The sequence below is a fragment of the Chiloscyllium plagiosum genome, unplaced genomic scaffold (genome assembly GCF_037043375.1).
Source record: "Chiloscyllium plagiosum isolate Xiang-an unplaced genomic scaffold, Cpla_swu_hap1 HiC_scaffold_5, whole genome shotgun sequence".
In the NCBI taxonomy this organism is placed as follows: Eukaryota; Metazoa; Chordata; class Chondrichthyes; order Orectolobiformes; family Hemiscylliidae; genus Chiloscyllium; species Chiloscyllium plagiosum.
Window position 1 is genome coordinate 4,123,735 of NW_028270143.1, and position 20,373 is coordinate 4,144,107.

Sequence of the window (20,373 nt, forward strand, 5' to 3'; positions counted from 1 at the left end):
AAATTGTCAATCTAGCTGTTCAAGTTATATTTAGTGCACATAAAGGATTGACCTTCTGTTTTACCCCACAGAATTAATACAATTTTAAACTACATCCAACAGAGGAAAGGATGTGCTAATTAATTTTGGGTGTTTTTCATTTCTAAAGGAATTATATAATTGGGATACTTTGTATCCAGTTAATTTATTATGCATCCTTGATGACAAACAATGTATATATTATACATTGGAATAAAGATATTTGTGTCTTGGTTAAAATGCAATTTCTATTAACAGGTATCATATAGTAAACAATGATACAATTTGCTGCAATATTCAATATTTTTCAATTCCAATTCATGAATGAGTGTGGTGAATTATTGTTATTTCAATTTGGGGAAGTGATTGTACCTGATTAGGTTTGCTACTTGATTTTATGAATTTGATATCATAATTTCAAAAATGTTTGAAGAAATTACAGAACAGATATGTTTGAATTTTGGCACTATCATTGCCTTTTCCTTTTGCTTAGGGCCTAGGCAGCTGAAGGCATGGCCACCAATGATGGAGTGAATAAAATTGAGGCTTTCAAGAGACTTGTAGTGCCTGAGGAAGTGACTGAGACAGGGAGAGGCAAGGTCATGGAACAATTTTATGAAATGTTGAGAATTTCAAAATTAAGTCATTGCTGACTTGGTAGCCAGCGTAGAACATTGAATGAGTAGTGGTGATATATAGGATATGGGAAGACTGAGTTTTGGATGCCCTCAAGTTTATGAAGTGTAGAGGAAATAAAAGAATGAATGAGGGTTTCAGAAGTGAATGAGTTGTACGATATTGCAGAGGTGAAAATTCGTGGTCTTGCCAGTGATGTAGATATCTTTCTGGTAATTCACTTCAAGGTTAAATATGACACTAAAATTGAACCAGCCTAGTTCAGCCTCGAATAGTTACCTGGAAGTAGAATGGATATGGTGGTTAGGAAATGGGAATTGTGGCTGGCTTCAAAGACAGTGGCTTTGTTCTTCCAAATATCTACTCAGAGGAAATTTCTGTATATTCAATACTAGACACTGTATGAGCAATGTTACATGTAGGAGTCAGCTGTAGCCATGTGGTGGGGGTGGGGAGGTTCCTGTGGAGATGATGGTGTCACAAGGTGTGTGGAGAGTTTAAGTTGTATTTCATCAACTTTCATGTGGAACCTGACACTGTTATGCTGTACATCGAGATAATTAACTCTAACTACCTAATAATAATATTTAAAGATAATTTGTAAAAAAAAAATTAATCTGGAAGCATTAACAGTGGAGATGTGTTCATTGAAAGAGTTAGCTCGTTAACCTTTAAATATTGCCGTCGCACATTCACAATCGTGCAACTCAATGTTCAGTCTGATTATTTATTCACATTTCAAATGCATACAGGTTTCCCTTCATAACTTTTAACTGCATATTGCAATTGTGTCGAAGCTTCATGATCACAAACAAAATGATCAGTTTTTACTACCTTCTCTTGCCTATGTTAAGAAAATGAGAGGAAAAATGAGGGGAGAAAGGAATAATAAACTGGAGTTATTATTTGTCAGCTTACAACTATGTGTACATTCTCATGCAGTATAAAGAATGATTTTATTCTACTTTTATCTGATCAGAATCAGCATAAAACTATTAAGGATTCGACTGTTGGCATGATGTGCAAGGCATGTAACAATAGACATAGAAAGAAGAATGTAATTATCTAGCAGCTTTCCGTTTAGAAAATCAATGTGATCCTTTGCAAGTATAGTCACAGTTGTACTAAAGAGAAGCATTTTATTTACATGCAGAGGTAGTCAATCTCCGACTTCCCTTTCCTGTCTAAAGTCTGTTAGTCTGCGGAAATTTAATATCAATAAATGCAATCTATTACTTTTTTGGTAGAAGGATTTAGGAGGCCATGTTCCCTTTGTGAAACAAGTGTCCAAATGAGGTGGAGAAACAAATTGAATTAGAAATGCAGATGCACGGTTTCCTGAAAGTACGGATGCAGGCCAATATGGCAATGCGAAATATAAAGCACAGACCCCGTTTCTCAGAGAATAGAATTGAAAAAGAGTTTTTCAATGGAATCTTGGTGACACCATATTCAGAGTAAAGAGCTTCATATTAAAGGCTCCAATCATATCGGAACTAGAGACACTGGAGAAGGTGCCAAAAAGATTTAATTGCATGATATCAGAACTGAAAGGTCATATGTTTTAAGGAAGATTGAACAGGGTAATGCTGTTTTCTCTTGAGAAGAAAAGACAGAGACTTGGCCTGATTACTTGACCTCAGTAAATTTAGAGAGGATGTTTCCACTTACAGGCAGGACTAGAACAATAGGCCTTTGTTACAGGATGGTCACCAATACATCGAGTAGGAAATTAAGCTAAGCTTCCTTACCCAGGCATTAGAATATAAGACCGAAAAGGAGAAGTTGAGAAAAGTAACATCAACACATTTAAGGCAAGTTAGATTAGCACATGAGGGTAAAAGAAATAGAAGGGTAGAATTATGGGACTAGATGAAGATCTGAGTCTCATAAAGCATATGCAGTAAAATGGATCTGTTGGGCTGAATGGCATGTTTTTGTGTTGTCAGTATCTTGTAAGTACTTAAACAATTCTGAAGAATCAAGGAGTGGGAAAGCACAAAAGCTGGCCATTTGACCCATTGTGACAGCACCAGCGTTCTGGTCAAGCTCTCCAGTTAGTCCCATCCGTATTCTTTGCCAAAGCACTTGATGTTTTCCATTTAAAGCATTTCCACAAATCCCCTTCAATATCTATGCTGAGTCTGCCTCCACCACCCTTCCAAGCAAATATTTTAGATCACAACCACACTGCAAAAAAATATTTTCCATCTCCCCTCTGGTTTTTTTAATCACATTAAATGTGTGCCCTCTGGTTACTGATCCTTTGGCTACCAGAAACCGGTTTTCCTTATGTACTTTCGTCAAAACGATTTATGATTTTGACCACTATCAAATCTCCTCTGCCAAAATCATAGAATCTCTACAGTGTGGAAACAGCCCAAAAAGTCCACACCGACCCCTCCGAAGAAGAGCCCTCCCAGACCCCTAGCTAATGCACCTAAACTACACATCCCTGAACACCATGGGGCAATTTAGTATGGCCAATTCACCTGATCTGCACATTTTTAGATTGTGGGAGGAAACCCGTGCGGATATGGAGAGAACGTGCAAACTCTACACAAGACAGCCATCCGAGGCTGGAATCAAACCTGGATCCCTGGCTCTGTGAGGCAGTAGTGCTAACCACTGAGCCACCATGCCACCCAGCTTCTCTTGTTGGTTACTGTTATTTACATAGAAATTATAGCATCTCCTGACTACTGTACACACACAGATAGGAACACTAATCAGAGGCTGCTTCACAAGTAATGATACTGCTCAGTAAGTTGCACACAAACTCGTGTCATAAGGCATCCCATTCAAAAGAATTGAATGAAGTTCCTCTACAGACTATTGTCAAGGACTAAACAATAGTTAGGGTTTCTCATTGTCATTTCGATACCATTTGAATGACATAATAATGCTTAAGTAATAAACTCTAGCATTAAAAATAAACTTTTCTAAGTGTAGATTCTCATTCCTCTAGCTTTTAATTATTGTTCATGCCTGCTTTAGCTCTGTTTGTCTTAATCCAATTTTTTCCTGTGACTTTAGCTTGTTTTCTGTATTTAATCAGTCAATGAATTCATCTTACACTTGTTTAAATTCTCCATTGTCCTTTTCTTATTCCTCAATCTCATTGGTTGAGGCGATTACACTGTCGTTTGCTCTGTTCACACAGCTCCCAGATGCTCTGTAGAGGGTGCTACATTGTTTTGGATGGTTGGTTGACTGAAATCTGCCATGCAGTACCTATGGTGAAGTGCAAGCATAAGAGCTGATAGCATTTATTCACCACTCAAAGCAAAACCCAGTCCTATATATCGGCATATACATTCACAATGTAAAACTAAATGTGGTCCTAGGATGCATTTATTATCGTTGTATCATTTGAATGTCAATGTATCAAACTTACACAACATTATTTTGATATTTTTTCCCTTCATTAAGATAAAACTTGACTCTTCAAAAGCATTTGTAATATTTGTTTTATTGTCAGGGTGTTATAATATGCATTAAAAATGACTTTATAATCTGTAACCTTTCAGAAGTGCCAAATAATACAGTCAGATGCATTAAGTTTAATATGCTTTATTAATTTGAATTGAACACTGAATGGACTGTGATTAGTGGATAAAAATAAGATAAAGCGAAAACACAACATAAGTCACTGTTCTTCAATATCTAATGATTGGCATTTCAAAATTGTTCATAAATGTAAAATAGGGAAAACCCATAAATGCTGTAAAGGAAAAAATAAAGCAGGTTATGACATTTTGTGTAGGGGTCCACACTTCATTAAAATAATTTGTTCAACATCTCTTTCCTCAGTGTGGATTTTTTTACAATCGATATTCTGGACAGGGAAATGAGCATCATAGATCGAGGTCTGGGAGCAGGTCTCAGGCCTAATTTTAACGTGACATTTATTATGATATTAACAATATTTGTATGAAACTTTAAATAAAGATCCTGAGGGAATGTCATTCCATGATAACCCCATTTTTCAGCTTGAATTGGGCTGCAATAAGATGAAAATCTAAAATATAACATACTATTGGCACTGAACTTGACATCATTTTTAATTGAGCATAGACAGACTGTCCTACTGCCTGAAACTGGTGGAACTTCATTTAATGTTTAAACTGCAGCGTAAGGACTCAATGTAATTTTGGCTTCTGCACACTCTGATTAGGGGATCTGAATGCTGAGCAATATGGCCACTCCAAAAAAAGAAACCTTTCTGGTACTATCCTCTCAGGAACACCATCTCCACTCACACTGAGTTCTCCACTAGACTCCACCCCAACAACAACCACCACTGCTAAACACCGCTGTCCAGAGGAGCCACCAGATTGTCCCTGATCTCCAGTTGATGAGTTGCCTCTTAGCACTTGTTTAGCACAAAACAATTTTTATATAACCAGGCCGGACCATTAAATTGTTCAGGTCTCTGCAGAACAATATGAGGTGGGCATGTTGATTACTGTGACCCCCATCTACCGTGTTATACAACAAATTGAAAGTCAGCACCATATTTTTAAGCTACATGTTTTGCAAATGTATACAATTTTTGAGCTACAACATCATTCTTTTATATTGGTATTATTACTATCATCAGTTGTGGTTTAGTTTAGCTTTTATGAACTGCTTTAGAAAGACTCTGCTGTGTGGGAGTATAGCTGCTTGATTGATTAAATATAGGACATATGATTGGAGATTTTCATTGTGATTACACTCAACCAAGAGCAAACTTTCATTTCTGGTTAAATATTTGTTGGTAAGTGTAGCCATGAGTTATGTTGATTCCAAATGATTAACCCTCTTCATTCAGTTATGTTGGATACTGCTCTTCGCAAGTCATCAGATGTGTTTATTTTAAATGATCAACATAGGAAAAAGTAAAGAGAAAGGTAGTTCACGACCAAAAATGAATCTGTAAAGACCATGAGGCCGCAAATTGGTTTCAAAACCTGCACCATTTCAAAATGAAACCAAATTATGGTTTCTCTGCTGAATCACAACTCACAATAAAATTGCAATGTAATGGTCAGTGTAGACTTGAAAATAAGTTAATATTAAGACTATGCATTAGACGAATGAGCAAACTGTACACTGTTTAGCAACATAGGTTAATTAGCATGAATAAATGTGAGTGAGCACACGGTGGATGAGGATTAACAGCATTTTTAACTCTGGAATGATTACAAGCAGATTAAGGATCTTTATGCTGGAAATTCATTGGTCCTGGTTTCTGGGAGCGGATGTTGTGATTTGTGAATTCAGATCAAGGTGGACGACAGGCAAACCTGAGACACCTATGTCATCTGTGTGATTACCACGTGGCTGAGTGGGTCCCATGCTGCCACCTTCTTCTTTGGCTATCTCTGTGACCGCAGGCACACATAGCAAGAGGCATTGTTCTTCCAAGTAGGTGAGCTGTCCCCCTGTTATGGAAGCCGGACTGAATTATACGGTTGGGACTTAAATGTTGGAAAATTGAAGAAAAGGTTTCAGGTATTTGAATGTGCTAAAATAAAATGAAGAACTGTTGATGCTGAAGATCTGAAAGCAAAATAGATATTGCTGGAGAAACGCAGCAGGTCTGGCAGCATGAGTGAAGAGACAGCAGAGTGAATATTTCGAATGAAGTGACCCTTCTTCAAAACCTTCAGAACCTGATCCTTCAAAAGAAGAACCAGTGGATGCGAAATGTTAACTCTGCTTTCTGTTCACAGATGCTGCCAGGCCTACTGAGTTTCTCCAGCAATTTCTGATATGAATGTGATGATGGAATCATGAGAAATGGAGGTGGGAAAGAGGACTTCAAGGACCTAAGGGAGTCACTGTTGGTGACAGGGATTGTCAGTTCCTGGTATTTCTAATTATTAGATCTGGCTGTAGTGCCAGAAGAAATTTAATAATCTTCTGTGGGTGGTCTAGCTCAGTGAATGTGTCTTCACATGAAATCTTACTTACGTTAGCGTGTCATAGAGTTTTACAGCATGGAAACAGACTCTTTGGTTCAACTCATCCATGCCGACCCAGTATTCAAAATAAATCTAGTCCCATTTGCCAGCATTTGGCCCAAATCCCTCTGAACCCTTTCTATTCATGTACCCATCCAGATGCCTTTTGAATTTTGTAAATATATGAGCCTCCACACTACATCTGGCAGCTCATTTCATACACTCACCACCTTCTTTGTGAAAAAGATGCCTCTTAGGTACCTTTTAAATCTTTCTCCTCTCACCTTAAACCTACGCCCTCTTGTTTTGGACTCCCCTACTCTGGGGAAAAGACCTTGGCTATTTACCCTATCTATGCCCCTCATATTTTATAAATTTCTATAAGGTACCCTCTTAGCCTCCAGCACTCCAGGGAAAATAGCCTCAGCGTATTCAGCCTCTCCCAGAAGCTCAGATGCTCCAACCCTGGCAACATCCTTGCAAATTTTTTCTGCACCCTTTCAAGCTTAACAACATCTTTTCTATAGCAGGGAGACCAGAATTGCACGGTATGTTCCAAAAGTGGCCTAACCAGTGTTCTGTGCAGCCACACATGACCTCTCACCTCCTGTACTCAATGCACTGATCAACAAAGGCAAGTATACCTAACACCTTCTTCACTATCTTGTCTATCTGTGACTCCACTTTCAAGGAGCTTTGAACTTGCACCCCAAGGTCTCTTTGTTCAGCAACACTCCCCAGGACCTGTATAAGTCCTGCCTTGATTTGCCTTTCCAAACTGCAACACCTCACATTTATTTAAATTAAACTCCATCTGCTACTCCTCGGCCCACTAATCCATCTGGTCAAGATTCCATTGTAATCTGAGGTAACCTTCTTCGCTGTCCACTACACCTCCAATTTTGGTGTCTTCTGCAAACTTACTAATCATACCTCCTATGTTCACAACCATATCATTAATATAAATGACAAAAAGCAAAGGACCCAGCGCCAATCCTTGTGACACTCCACTTGGTCTGAAAACCAACCCTCCATCACCACCTTCAAGCCAATTTTGTCTTCATATAGCTAGCTTGCCCCGGATTCCATGTGATCTAACCTTGCTAACCAGTCTACCATGCAGAACCTTGTTGAAGTCCATATAGACAATGTCCACCGCTTTGCCTTCATTAGCCTTCTTTGTCATTCTTCAAAAAAGCTCAATCAAGTGTGTAAGACCCGATATCCCACGCACAAAGCCATGTTGACTATCCCTAATCACGAATCCCATGCCTTTCCAAAATCATACAAATCCCTGTTCCTCAGGATTCCCTCCAACAACTTTCCCATTACTGCCTTCAGGCTCACCTATAGATCCCTGGCTTTTCCTTACCATCTTTCTTAAATAATGGCACCACATTAACCACCCTCCAGTCTTCCAGCACCTCATCTGTGGCTGTCAGTGATGCAGATACCTTAGCAAGGGGCTCAGCAATCACTTCCCTACCTTCGCATAAAATTCTGGCACTGACAACCTCTCTTACTGTTCAATGCCCCACTACTTACTCAAAAGCACTCAGAATATCTCCTTCCTACCTGAAGATATTGTGAAGCTTGAAAAGGTTCATAGAGTCAGAGTGTCATAGAGATGTACAGCAAGGAAACAGACCCTTCGGTCCAACTCATCCATGCCGATCAATTATCCCAACCTAATCGAGTCCCATTGCCAGTACCCGGCCCATATCCCTCTAAACACTTCCTATTCATATACCCGTCCAGATGTCTTTTAAATGCTGCAATCATACTAGCCTCCATCACTTCCTCTGACAGCTCATTCCATACACGTACCACCCTCTCTGTGAAAAAGTTGCCCCTTTTTCTATCTTTCCCCTCTCACCCTGAACCTATGCCGTCTAGTTCTGGACTCCCCAACCCCAGCAAAGAGAATTTGTCTATTTATCCTATCCACGCCCCTTATGATTTTATAAACATCTATGAGGTCACCTCTCAGCCTCCGACGCTCCAGGGAAAACAGCCCCAGCCTCTTCAGCCTCTCCCTGGAGCTCAAATCCTCCAACCCTGGCAACATCCTCATAAATCTTTTCCCTGCATGAAAAAGTTGCCCCTTAGTTTACTTTAAGGGTCTGTGTCTGTGCTGTACATCTCTATGACTCTATGATGTCGAACATCCATGTACCGAAACTTACCCTAACATATCTACCACTCTTTCCACCCTTTTGTCCACTACTTGCTGCTTCACAAAAATCCTGGCATTCCACACAGTGCTACCCAATCATTGACATTCTACCCTCTCTCTTGCAGGGCAGCAGCACAACAGAAAAGAGCAGAACTTGACAAAGAGACAAAGATGTCAGCAGCTCCTGTCCTTAGGCACCATGTGGCTGGCTGTGACAGAGCCTGTGTCACCCAGTGCTGCCGGCAGTATTGAGGACAAAGTCATGTCCCCGTGTAATGTTCCTTCTGAACTCCCAGCTCACCCTCGGGCTGTAGCGTGATGTATGATGCATGCATTCATTGCCTGAACCAGGGTGGTAAAAATGAGGTATCCTGCTGTGCCTCAGCCTGTTGTGTTGTGTGACTCAGGCTCGCACTGTTTGTGGGCTTATAGCATATAGTGGGGATGCCTGGACATCAATCCACGGCGACTCCATGATGTGAGCCATGCTGGAAGTGACTGGTGGCTTGGTGCACCTCAGTAAAGTGGCATTAGCTCTCCATAGTGCTTGCTTCTGGCCATGAACTTCAGGGCCTATGTATGCAAATATTTTAATACCATTTATTTTACTTCAGTACCAAATTTTACATGATCAACTGTTTTTTTAGTTGGTTCAACTGCTTCTTGAGTGGAAAATAATATGATATTCCAGGCACTTAAACATGTCAACATTTATTGGTGCTTTTTGTATAAAACTAATAATTTGTGATTGCAGCACAATTATGTTCTCTCAAACTGAGAATGTTTTAGTTACAACTGAACGGGCCATTATTTTAATTTTGAGAGTAAACAAATTACATCATCAGAGTTCTCCAAGCATAGAAATTTTGTGAACCACCACAGAAGGCAACAAATCCACAAACAGGAGATAGCACAGTGAGATCAATATTTACCTGTTATTTTCGCTATCAGGTCACCATAGTCTTACCAGGACAAAAAGCATTAGAGAGAGAGATAGAGACAACTGGTGGAGAATTAACCTGAGGACCACCACACCTCAGTCCAGGGGAGAATTTGAGAAGGAGATATTTTTAAATTTGTTCACAGGATGAGAGCATTGTTGGCTAAGCCAGCTTTTATTACCCGTCCCTAATTACCCAGAGGGCATTAAGAGTCAACCACATTACTGTGGGTCTGGAGTCACGTGTAGACCACAGCAGGTGAGGATAGCAGTTTCCTTTCCTAATGGACATTAATGAATCAGATGGATTTTTCAAACAACTGGCAGTGGATTCATGGTGATCATTAGACTTTAATTCCAGATTTTTAAAATCAAATTCATCCATCCTCCATGGCAGGATTTAAACCAAGTCCACAGAGCATTATCCAAGTGTCCAGATCAATGATAATACTAGGCCATCAGCTCCCTCATGGAAGCATCAGCCAGCTTGGGGATTGAACCCACATCATTAGCATCATACTACTTCACAAACCAACCATCCAGCCAACTAAGTTAAACTTATCCTTACTTCCAATGTAGGCAGTATGTGATAGTAGGGTCCTAGTTTCTCAGAGCTGGTATCACTTAATGCCAGGCTATGGCTCTTAAAGGGTGGATGCATGTTGGCTGGAGTAGGTAATGGAACTGTTGGTAGAAAAGAGAGTGAACAGGAAAAAGTGTACCATGGGATTACAGAGAAGACAGAATGTGCAATCTTGTCCCAATGCTGCACTGGGCACCCTGATGGAGAGGAGGAGAGCAGTGATCAACTCATTGGGGACCAGAAGACCTCCTGAACAATTCGTCTGAAGGCCAAGAAACCAGAAGCGAGGAGTCAAACTGTGAGGTCCTGGATGACGTGAGGCGGAAGAGTGTAGTTGTTTCGTATAAGTTGTCAGTGTCAATGAATTTATCTTCAAATGACAAATCCCACCATTTATATTAGGAGAATGTGAGGACTCCAGGTGCTGAAGAAAAGTCAGAGTCGAAAAGTGTGGGCGTTGGAAAAGCGCAGCCGGTCAGGCAGCATCCGAGGAACAGGAGAGTTGATGTTTTGGGCACAATGCCCTTCATCGGTAATTCATTGACTCCACCATCTATATTGCCAGCCTCCTGAACTGCTTGAGTCACTGCTGTCCCATCACGTACTTACGTATAATCTCTGCTAATCATAATTTATACCAAAGATCCTTAACAGTACCTTTATTTCACACAATATAGGACTGTTGCCAACTCCACATCTCTAGATGGCATATCCCACTGGCTACACCCATCGGGCACATCACTGAAGCAGGTTGCACTTCACTCACCAATGCACTTTCAGTTTTAGGATGCGTTAACAAGTCAACCTAAAGAACAAAGAGGGTGATGATTCAGAGACATTGAATAAGATTGGTCTCTGGGAATATGCTGAGAAGTGTTAATTTGTGGTGTATACACTGACTTCTCATTGCTATTGGAATTTTAACTGTGACAGGGAAGAAGTCGGACTGTTCCGGGGACAATTATAGCCCTTAAGGGACCAATAAAACTCCAGTTAAGGGCTTCATTGTGCTACATGTGTTATACCAGTATCAGTCTGGCCCTTTGGCATATGTGAAAGTTGCAGCTATATCCAAGTGCTAGGGCTGTGCACAGCAGTTACTTGTGAAAATTGATGTCAGTACACGGCACAGTATCCGACACACCAGTTCACGCGTGTGGGATCTCCGTTGTCTGCATGGCTGTACAGCTTAGAAGGAACTTTGCTCATGTGAATGTGGCTTTAACTCCAGTTTCCTCACTTGAAGATCAAAAATCTGCCTTGGGTACATTCTATTGAGTTATCATCGGTCTTACCTAGAGGATCCTTTATTTTGAAATCATTAGCATTGTCACTTTACAGATAATTAGGTCTGAAATAGCCTGCTGCTTAGTTTATTCCAGAATACTTTACTCAGACAACCTGTTGTGAATATACCTCTGAGTTCACTCTTAATGGATAGGCAATGGGTGATATTTAAGGTATGAATACATGCATTGCAACAGTTATATATTCCTTTCAGGTGAAAGAATACAAGAGAAAAGGTTATCCGCCCATGATTAACAAAAGAGGTACTAAGTATAATATTTTGGATAACCACCGCAGAATCGTATAAATTTGCTTGGAAAAATAGCAAGTGTGACAACGAGGAGCAGTTTAGAATTGAGCCAAGAAAGACCAAGAGGTTGATGGAGGTTGTAAGATACAGAGTAAACTTAAAAGGGACATAAAATCAGACTGTAAGAGTCGCCATAAATGTGTGAAAGGAAAAAGATCAGTGAAGAAAAATGTAGGTCCTTTACGATCCTAAACGGAAGAATTGATAATGAAGAACAAGAAAATGGCAGAGCAATTAAACAACCAAGTTAGATCAATCTTCACGGAAGAAGGTGCAAAAATAGCGTCTTGGAATGTAAGCAAAGCATGGCTCCATTGGGAAGGAAGGATTGAAGGAGATTAGTATCAGAGAAATTAATAGGATTGAAAGCTAATAAATCCCCAGGGCTTGATTATATAGATACTAATGTACCAAAAGAGATGGCTGTGAAATAATGGGTGTTTTGGTTACATTTTCCACAATTCTAGAAGAGTCCTGGCAGGTTTGGGGCAGTAAAAATAGCCCACTTTAATAAATAAAGGAGGGAGAAAACCAGGAAAAACAGACCAGTTAGTCTAACATTAGTTATATGGCAGATGCTGGAGTCTATAACAGGACATTTGAAAATACTACAGTGTCAACTTGAATTTATGAATGGGAAATTGCATTTGAGAAATCCATGAATGATTTTTGGGAATATAGCTAGTAGGATAGATGTGGGAGAACCAGTAGATGTGGTGGATTTGGATTTTCAGAAACCGTTTGCTTAAGTACCAGGTTAGAGGTTAATGTGCAGAACAAAGCACATGGGATTGGTGGTAATACATTCACTAGCATGGACTGTGAATTGTTTAGCAGACAGGAAACAGAGAAGGAAACAATTAGGTTACAGAAGGGATCAGTGCTTGGGCCCCAACTGTTCAGAATACATAATCAATTATTTTGATGAGGAAATCAAATGTAATATTTCCAAGTTTGATGTGAGAATGTAAAGAGCTTTCAGGGTAATTTAGACAAATTGGGTGAGGAGGCAAATGTGTGGTCAATGGAGTATAAAATGGATTTGATTTGATTTAATGTATTATTATCACATGTATCGGGATACAATGAAAAGAATTGTTTTGCATCCTAACCAGACAAATCATACCTTACATAAGTACACCAGAATAATAGAACAGAATGCAGAATATGGTGTTACAGCTACAGAGAAGGTGCAGAGAAAGATCAACACTGATATATGTTCATAAGTCTGATAACAGCTGGGAAGAATCTGTTCTTAATTGCTCTGCCATGGTATGTGTTTTCCAAGCTTTGTATCTTCTGCCCAATAGAAGAGGGTGGAAGAGAGTATAACTGGGATGGTAGGGGTCTTTGATTATGTTGGCTGCTTTCCCGAGGCAGCTGGAAGTGTAAACAGAGTCAGTGGAAGGAAGACCGTTTTTTTTCTGATGGACTGGGCTGCGTTCACAACACTCTGTAATTTCTTGCAGTCTTGGGCAGAGCATTGCTATACCAAGCTGCGATGTATCCAGATAGGATGCTCTTTGTAGTGCATCTATAAAATTTGGTAAATGTTATTGTGAACATGCTGAATTTCCTTAGCTTTCTGAGGAAGTAAAAGTGCGTTTTCTTGACTGTAGTGCTAATGTGGATGGACCAGGATAGATTGGTGATATTTACTCCTAGGAACTTGAAGCTCTTGAACACCTTCACCCGAGCACCATTGATCAGACAAGGCTGTGACCTCCACTCCACTTCCTGAAGCTCCTTCATTTTGCTGACATTGAGGGAGAGATTGTTGCCTTTATACCGTACCACTCTGCTCTCAGTCTTCTTCCTGTTCTATATCACGTCATTGTTTGCGATCCAACCCACTACAATAATGTCATCAGCAAATTTGTAAATAGTGTTCGAGCTGAATTTGGTCACATCGTCTTGAGTGCATAAGGAATATAGGGAAGAGCTGAGTATACAGCCTTACATGGCACCGGTGTTGAGGATTATTGTGGAGGAGGTGTTGTCACCTTGCCTTACTGATTGCGGTCTGTGGGTCAGGAGGTCGAGGATCCAGTTGCAAAGAAGAGAGCGGAATGCGGAGTTCGGAGATGGGTTTAGCTGGAATTATAGTGTTGAAGGTGGAGCTCAAGTCAATAAATAGGAGTCACATGAAGGTCTCATTGTTATCCAGCTGTTGCAGAGATGAGTGTAGGGTCAGGGCAATGGCGTAGGCCCTGAACCTGTTGCAGTGGTGGATGAATTGTAGTGAATCAAGTCACACAACATCAGGTTATAGTCCAACAGGTTTGTTTGAAATCACAAGCTCTCAGAGAGCTGCTCCTTCATCAGGTGAAGTCAATACTGGTACCTCCACATCATGTAGTGATTCAAGACAATCTGAGAGGACAGAGTTGCTGTTTGGTATTACTGACCTCACGAAGCACTTCATAATGATGGATGTCGGAGCCATCAGGTAGTAGTCATTAAGGCATGCTGCCTGATTTTTCTTTGGCGCCGGATGATAGTGATCTTCTTGAAGCAGGTGGGAACCTCAGATTGGAGGAAGGAGAGGTTAAAGTTGTTTGCGAGTACTCCCACCAGCTGGTCCACACAGAACCTGAGTACTCTGCTGGGGACTGTATCTGAGCGAATCCCTTGCTGTGGGTTTGCTCTGAAGAAGGCCGATCTGACATCTGTGGCAGTGACTGAGGGTACTGGTGCATCTGAGGCTATCGGGGCGGGTGACAACATTTCACTGACCTTTGGTTCAAAACGAGCAGAGAGTGCGTTGAGCTGATCGGGGCGGGATGCATTGTTGTCAGTGATTCTACTTGACTTCTCTTTGTAAGTGTGAAGTTATCCATTTAGACAGGAAAAGCAAAATGGTAGAATATTACTTGGCAAATGTTGATATACAAAGGGACCTGGATGTCCTCATAACCCAGTCACTGACAGTATGCATGGAGGTGCAACAAGCAGTTAGGGAGGCAACTGGAATGTTGGCTTTCATTGCAAGTGGATTTGAATATAGGAACGGGGATGTCTTACAGCAATTATACATGTTCTTGGTGGGACCCACCCAGGAGTATTGTGTACGATTTTGGTTTTGTTACCTCAGAAAATACCTACATGCCATAGAGGGAGGGCATCAAAGGTTCACCAGGCTGGTTCCTGGCTGGCAGCTTTCTTGAATGAAGAGTGAGAGAGGATTTGATTGAAACATCAAATTCTAACAGGGTTGGACAGGCTGGATTTAGGGATGATGTTTCTCCTGACTGGGGCAGGGGATCCAGAACAAGGCGTCACGGTCTCATGATATCTGAAGGTCATTTCACCCTGAGATGGGGAGAAATGTCTTCCATCAGGAGGTGGTGAATCTATGGAATTCTCTACCACAGAAGACTGTGGAGACCAAGTCATTGAATATATATTGTAGCTTTCTCAAGGATAAAGATGTCAAGATGTGTGGTGAGGATGTGGACTTGAGGTAGAGGAACAGTCATATTCAAGGTGAATGGTGGAGGAGGCTCAATAACTTGAATGGCCTACTCCTGCTCCTATTTTCTGTGTTTCTCTAACAGGGTTCAAACACGATATGGTGCTTAAGATGGGTAACCTGTTTTTGTGGCTACAGTTACAATGATTGTCAATCAGATCGGTGCTGATGTCAAATACTTACCAAAGTGAGCTTGTATTGGCATTGAAGTTGGCATCTGTGTGCCCTTAGAAGATTTTCATTGTTTTGTTTCCTGGTTGGCAATGTTTTGACCTGGTGCTTGGCTGGTTGTTAGGTATGGTGCTGCTGGGGTGAGTGCAATAACCTGGCACTACAGAATTGTGGTGCATCATGATGAGGTGAGCAGCAGAAAATTGCCTGAAGTAACTCGCTGGAGCTCAGTGAGGGAAACCCCAATGAAATACACTGATATTGACACTTTGATGCTTCTTTGGCCCCATTCAATCCAAAATGTCTGACCCTATTTGTCATTTATTCTTAAAACTGCACCTTCGAATTCTTCTTTTCTCACAATTGAGTTCGCTTCACTCCTGTCTCAAACCTGCACTATTGCCTTGTCCTTCCTCATTGATTTGCTCAAGCCCTTCAAATGAACCTGTCCTCCCACTATCCATTCCCAGAATGGTTCAAAAAGAGGCTGCCTCTAATACATGTTCCTTACTTCTCCAGTTCTGGTGCCAGTGCTCCAAAAAATCAAAACTCACTTTTCCCACACTAATCTTTGAGTCATGCAATAAACTCTCTAGTCTTACTTATTTCATGACAGTTGCAAATGGTTCAGGTAGTAATCAAGAGATTATCTGTGTGGTTCTGCCTTTTAATTTAGTCCCTAGTTGCTTTTACTCCCTTACCAGAACATCATTCTGATTCCTTCCTATATTATTGGTACTCAAGTGGACTGTGGGTACCAAGTTCTTTTCCTTCCCTGAGGTCAGGTCTTTTACCTTGTCTTGTACCAGACAGGCAACACAGCCTTCAGGATTCACACTTCTGGCTGTGGAGAACAGTACCTCAGGCTTAACAAAATTGCCCTCTACTATATTCCTTCTAACTCCCCCAACTCTCCCACAACAAAATGTGATCATTTTACTTATCTTTCCTAAAGTGTTGTGAAACTTGAAAGGACTCAGAAAAGATTTACCAGGATGTTGCCAGGGCTGGGGGATTTGAGCTACTGGGAGGGTCTAAACAGACTGGGGCTGTATTCCCTGGAGCGTTGGAGGTTGAGGGGTGACCTTACAGAGGTTTACAAAATTATGAGGGGCATGGATAGGGTAAATAGACAAAGTCTTTTCCCTGGGGCCGGGGAGTCCAGAACTAGAGGGCATAGGTTTAGGGTGAGAGGGGAAAGATATAAAAGAGACCTCAGGGGCAACTTTTTCACACAGAGGGTGGTACGTGTATGGAATGAGCTGCCAGAGGATGTGGTGGAGGCTGGTACAATTGCAACATTGAAGAGGCATTTGGATGGGTATATGAATAGGAAGGGTTTGGAGGGATATGGGCCGGGTGCTGGCAGGTGGGACTAGATTGGGTTGGGATATCGGGTCGGCATGGACAGGTTGGACCTAAGGGTCTGTTTCCATGCGGTACATCTCTATGATTTTGTGACTCTAAGTGCGAGAACATTGAATCTGCTGCACAACTGCAAGGGCTGAAACTCCTCCATTGCTTCCTTCTGGATTCCCATAGCTGCCTAACTTTCAGTCATGTCCTCCTGTGTCTGATCTGGACCAAATCTGCAGCCTGTTATTGAAGGGGATGTGACTGTCTCCTGGAACAAAGTATCCCAAGTAACGTTCCATCTGTTACACTGCAGCATCCAAATTCTGGATCCGTTCATCAACTCATTGCTGAAGTTCTTGAGTTGCAGACAGGTTCCGTGGATGTGTCTGTGTTGGATCACACTGGCATCCTCACCCATGCTTCAGCTGTAATATATACCTGCCATCATTACCATGTTTTATTTAACTAAGTAGATTTCAATTTTAGAAAATTCGCTGAACAGCTATTTGCAGGGATATATTAAATCTAAATTTAATACAGTATTTATATCTGTCTGGAGCTGCTGCCCTAGTCAGTTAATGCTTTTTGACCTGCTCTGTTCTTACGTTCTATTTTGTAAACTTACTGTTTTGGTTACCTGACTGAAATGTTTAATTCTTCAGCTTGGTGTTTCGAGACAGACAATGAAAAATACTCACTAACCAATCACTTACTTGCTTCTCTGATTCCTTTTGAATGAAGCTTTGAAACCTCATAGCTCCTTGCTGGTCTCCCTGTGTTCTCACTTTCGTTACTGCCTTCACTGTTATCCCTTTGCTAGTCTCCCTCTGGGAGTAATATTTGTGCCACACTGGTGCCATATCAGTACCATTTTCTGCAAGAAAACATCCTCTTCCTGACATTTACTGGTGTTTCCGTTGCTGAAACCCCCACTCTTAACATTCTGGGGTCACCATTGATTAGGAATGTGACATAAATCCTGTGGCTGCATCAGCAGATCAGAAGCTTGGGATTCTGTGGCAAGTAACTCATCTCCTAATTCCCTCGAGGCTTCCACCTTCGACAAGGCATATGTTAAGAATGTAAGAAAATATCCTCCACCTGCCTGAATGAATAGAATTCCGACAATGCTGAAGCAGGCCAACACCATCAGGACTAAGGAGCCCACTTGACTGGCACCCCACCTCTCGCCTTTCATTTTCGTTTCCTCCACTAGGGATGTGGCTGCAATGTGCATTAGGCTCTGCAACAACTTATCAAGGCTCTTTGACAGCACCTAGCAAACCTGCAGTCTTTAACACTTAGGAGAACAAGGGCACTAGGAGCAAAGAAACACCACATTCTCTTTGAAGTCACAAGCACAGCATCCTGATTCATCACTTTTGGATTAAAGTTCTGGAAACAGCACGGCAGCTGGAATGGCAACACATAGACTGCAGGAGGTTTCTGTAAGGCTACCACCGGAATGAAGACAATTCACATTCTGCCCTTGCCAGCAATGTTTGCTTCCCTGAAGTAATTAAGAGAAACAAGGGTGTATGCAATGGGACTGGCAAGCTGTCAAGTTTGTGTGCCATTGAGGAGAAAATGTTGGCTGTCATAATCAAGTGACAATTCTTGAGGCCATGGTTAGCTGCTGAAACCATTGAATAAAGGCAGAGTCATAGTTGATGTTGTCCCTAATTTTTTTCCACTGTGCTGACCTTGGAGGTCCATGTGTGATAGCAGTTTCTGCAAGTGGAGGTCAACGTGTTGGCACACCACTGGCATGGGCAGAATCTCTCAGCAGTTGCATTGCTGTGTAGCCAAGTGGGAATATTGCTCATACCTAATCCTCCTTCCCACATCCCATTTTCCCTTTGTTGCCCAACTCCTCTGACTTACAAAATGCAGTTGGCATTAGCATGGAGAATCAACATTGGCGTGGACGAGTTGGACTGAAGGGTCTGTTTCGTGCTGGAAATTTCTACGACTCTACAACGTTTTAACCATAAGCTCATTCCTGATGAAGAGCTTATGCCAAAAATGTCGATTCTCCTGCTGCTTGAATGCGGCCTGACCTGCTGTGCTTTTCCATCACCACACTCCCGACTCTGATCTCCAGCATCTGTAGTCCTCACTTTCTCCTGGCATTAGCATGTTCCTATTGATTCACGACCCCCTCCCCAACTAGCCTCTCTGCCCACACACCTCCCTTCACCACAGCCTTACTGTGTGTCTTTCTACTTGCTGCTACCCATGTACTGCACCCCGCCCATGGGCTGGGGGACAGTTGGAATACTAAGAAGAAGGAATACCCATCATTCAGTCTCATACTTACAGCATTCGTTCAGTCGTTGATACTGTGTATGATTTAGTGGCTGGTTTTGAACAATTTCTGCATGGTCTTCTGTCATGATAGGGGACAGTGTGGTACAGGTGGCAGTTCACAGAGATCACATGTAAACCAGACTGGGACTTAATCCCTTCCCTGAAAGACATTAATGAACCAGATGGGATTTTATTTCCAGATTTTTATTAAATGAAAACGTGAGAACAGACAAGGGAGAATGTTTCACTGCTGCATCTGCTACTGCTGCCCTGTGTTGTAGCAATGGACAACAATGCCATTGTGGAATCCATTGCAAAGGCAGCAGCCTCTGAGGAGGCAGCTGAGGAAGATAAGGCACAGACAGAAGCCAAATGTCAGCATGTTATCAGAGCTGAAGTTTTCACTTATTGTGCAGCAATTTCCAACAGGTCACCTATCCAAACAAATAAATTCAGTTGATTCACTGGAACAACTTTCCAGACTTGGAGAGCAGACATGATTGTCCAGAATGCAACAACTGTCATTGAAAACTATTTTCAAGCCTAGCAGTGCCAGATTACTGGTGTTTCAGACTACATTTTATATATTGCTTGTATTTTGTTTGTGAAATGTTTGCTTTGTGCGCAATTGAAAGGGGAGAGATGATGAGAGTTATTGATTATGGGCTGTTTTACAAATAAAAATGAATTTTTAGATTTTGCAATTCTCATTTTTGTTTTGCAATTTAGTAATAAATGAATAAAACTCAATAAATAACCTGTTATCACTCATTTTTCGAGCATTTTCTGTGCTTTTTATCACTCAAATATATATACACAGACATAAAATGAATGAAGTAACTCTCAAAATTCTTTTTATAACTTTAGTGTTGTTAGGTTTCATATTTCTGGGGTCAATGTGAGTAATATTAATAAACCTCTGGATTGAGTTATGTATTAAGTAATGGATAATAGTGAAATTGAGGTTTGTTGTATGTGTTCATTGTAAAGGCTTCTGTAATCACTGAATTAAACTTCAGTTTAGTCTCTGGCCAATTGTGAATTGTTTTTAGTACGTTTTTAAAGGAAAATGCTTATTTTTATTTATAGAAATGCTGAGCGTTGCTTACAGATTTAGGTGAACCACACAGAAAGGTGACAATTACATTACAACAATGTAGCTC

The 20,373-nt window shown here is 41.1% G+C and overlaps 1 protein-coding gene across 6 annotated transcripts in view; it reads left to right on the plus strand.

Moving 5' to 3' along the window:
• The window catches only part of rbms3 (RNA binding motif, single stranded interacting protein), a 1,382,426-nt gene that overhangs the window by 1,514 nt on the left and 1,360,539 nt on the right, over nucleotides 1-20,373 (plus strand). The gene's annotated exons all lie outside the window — the stretch shown is intronic.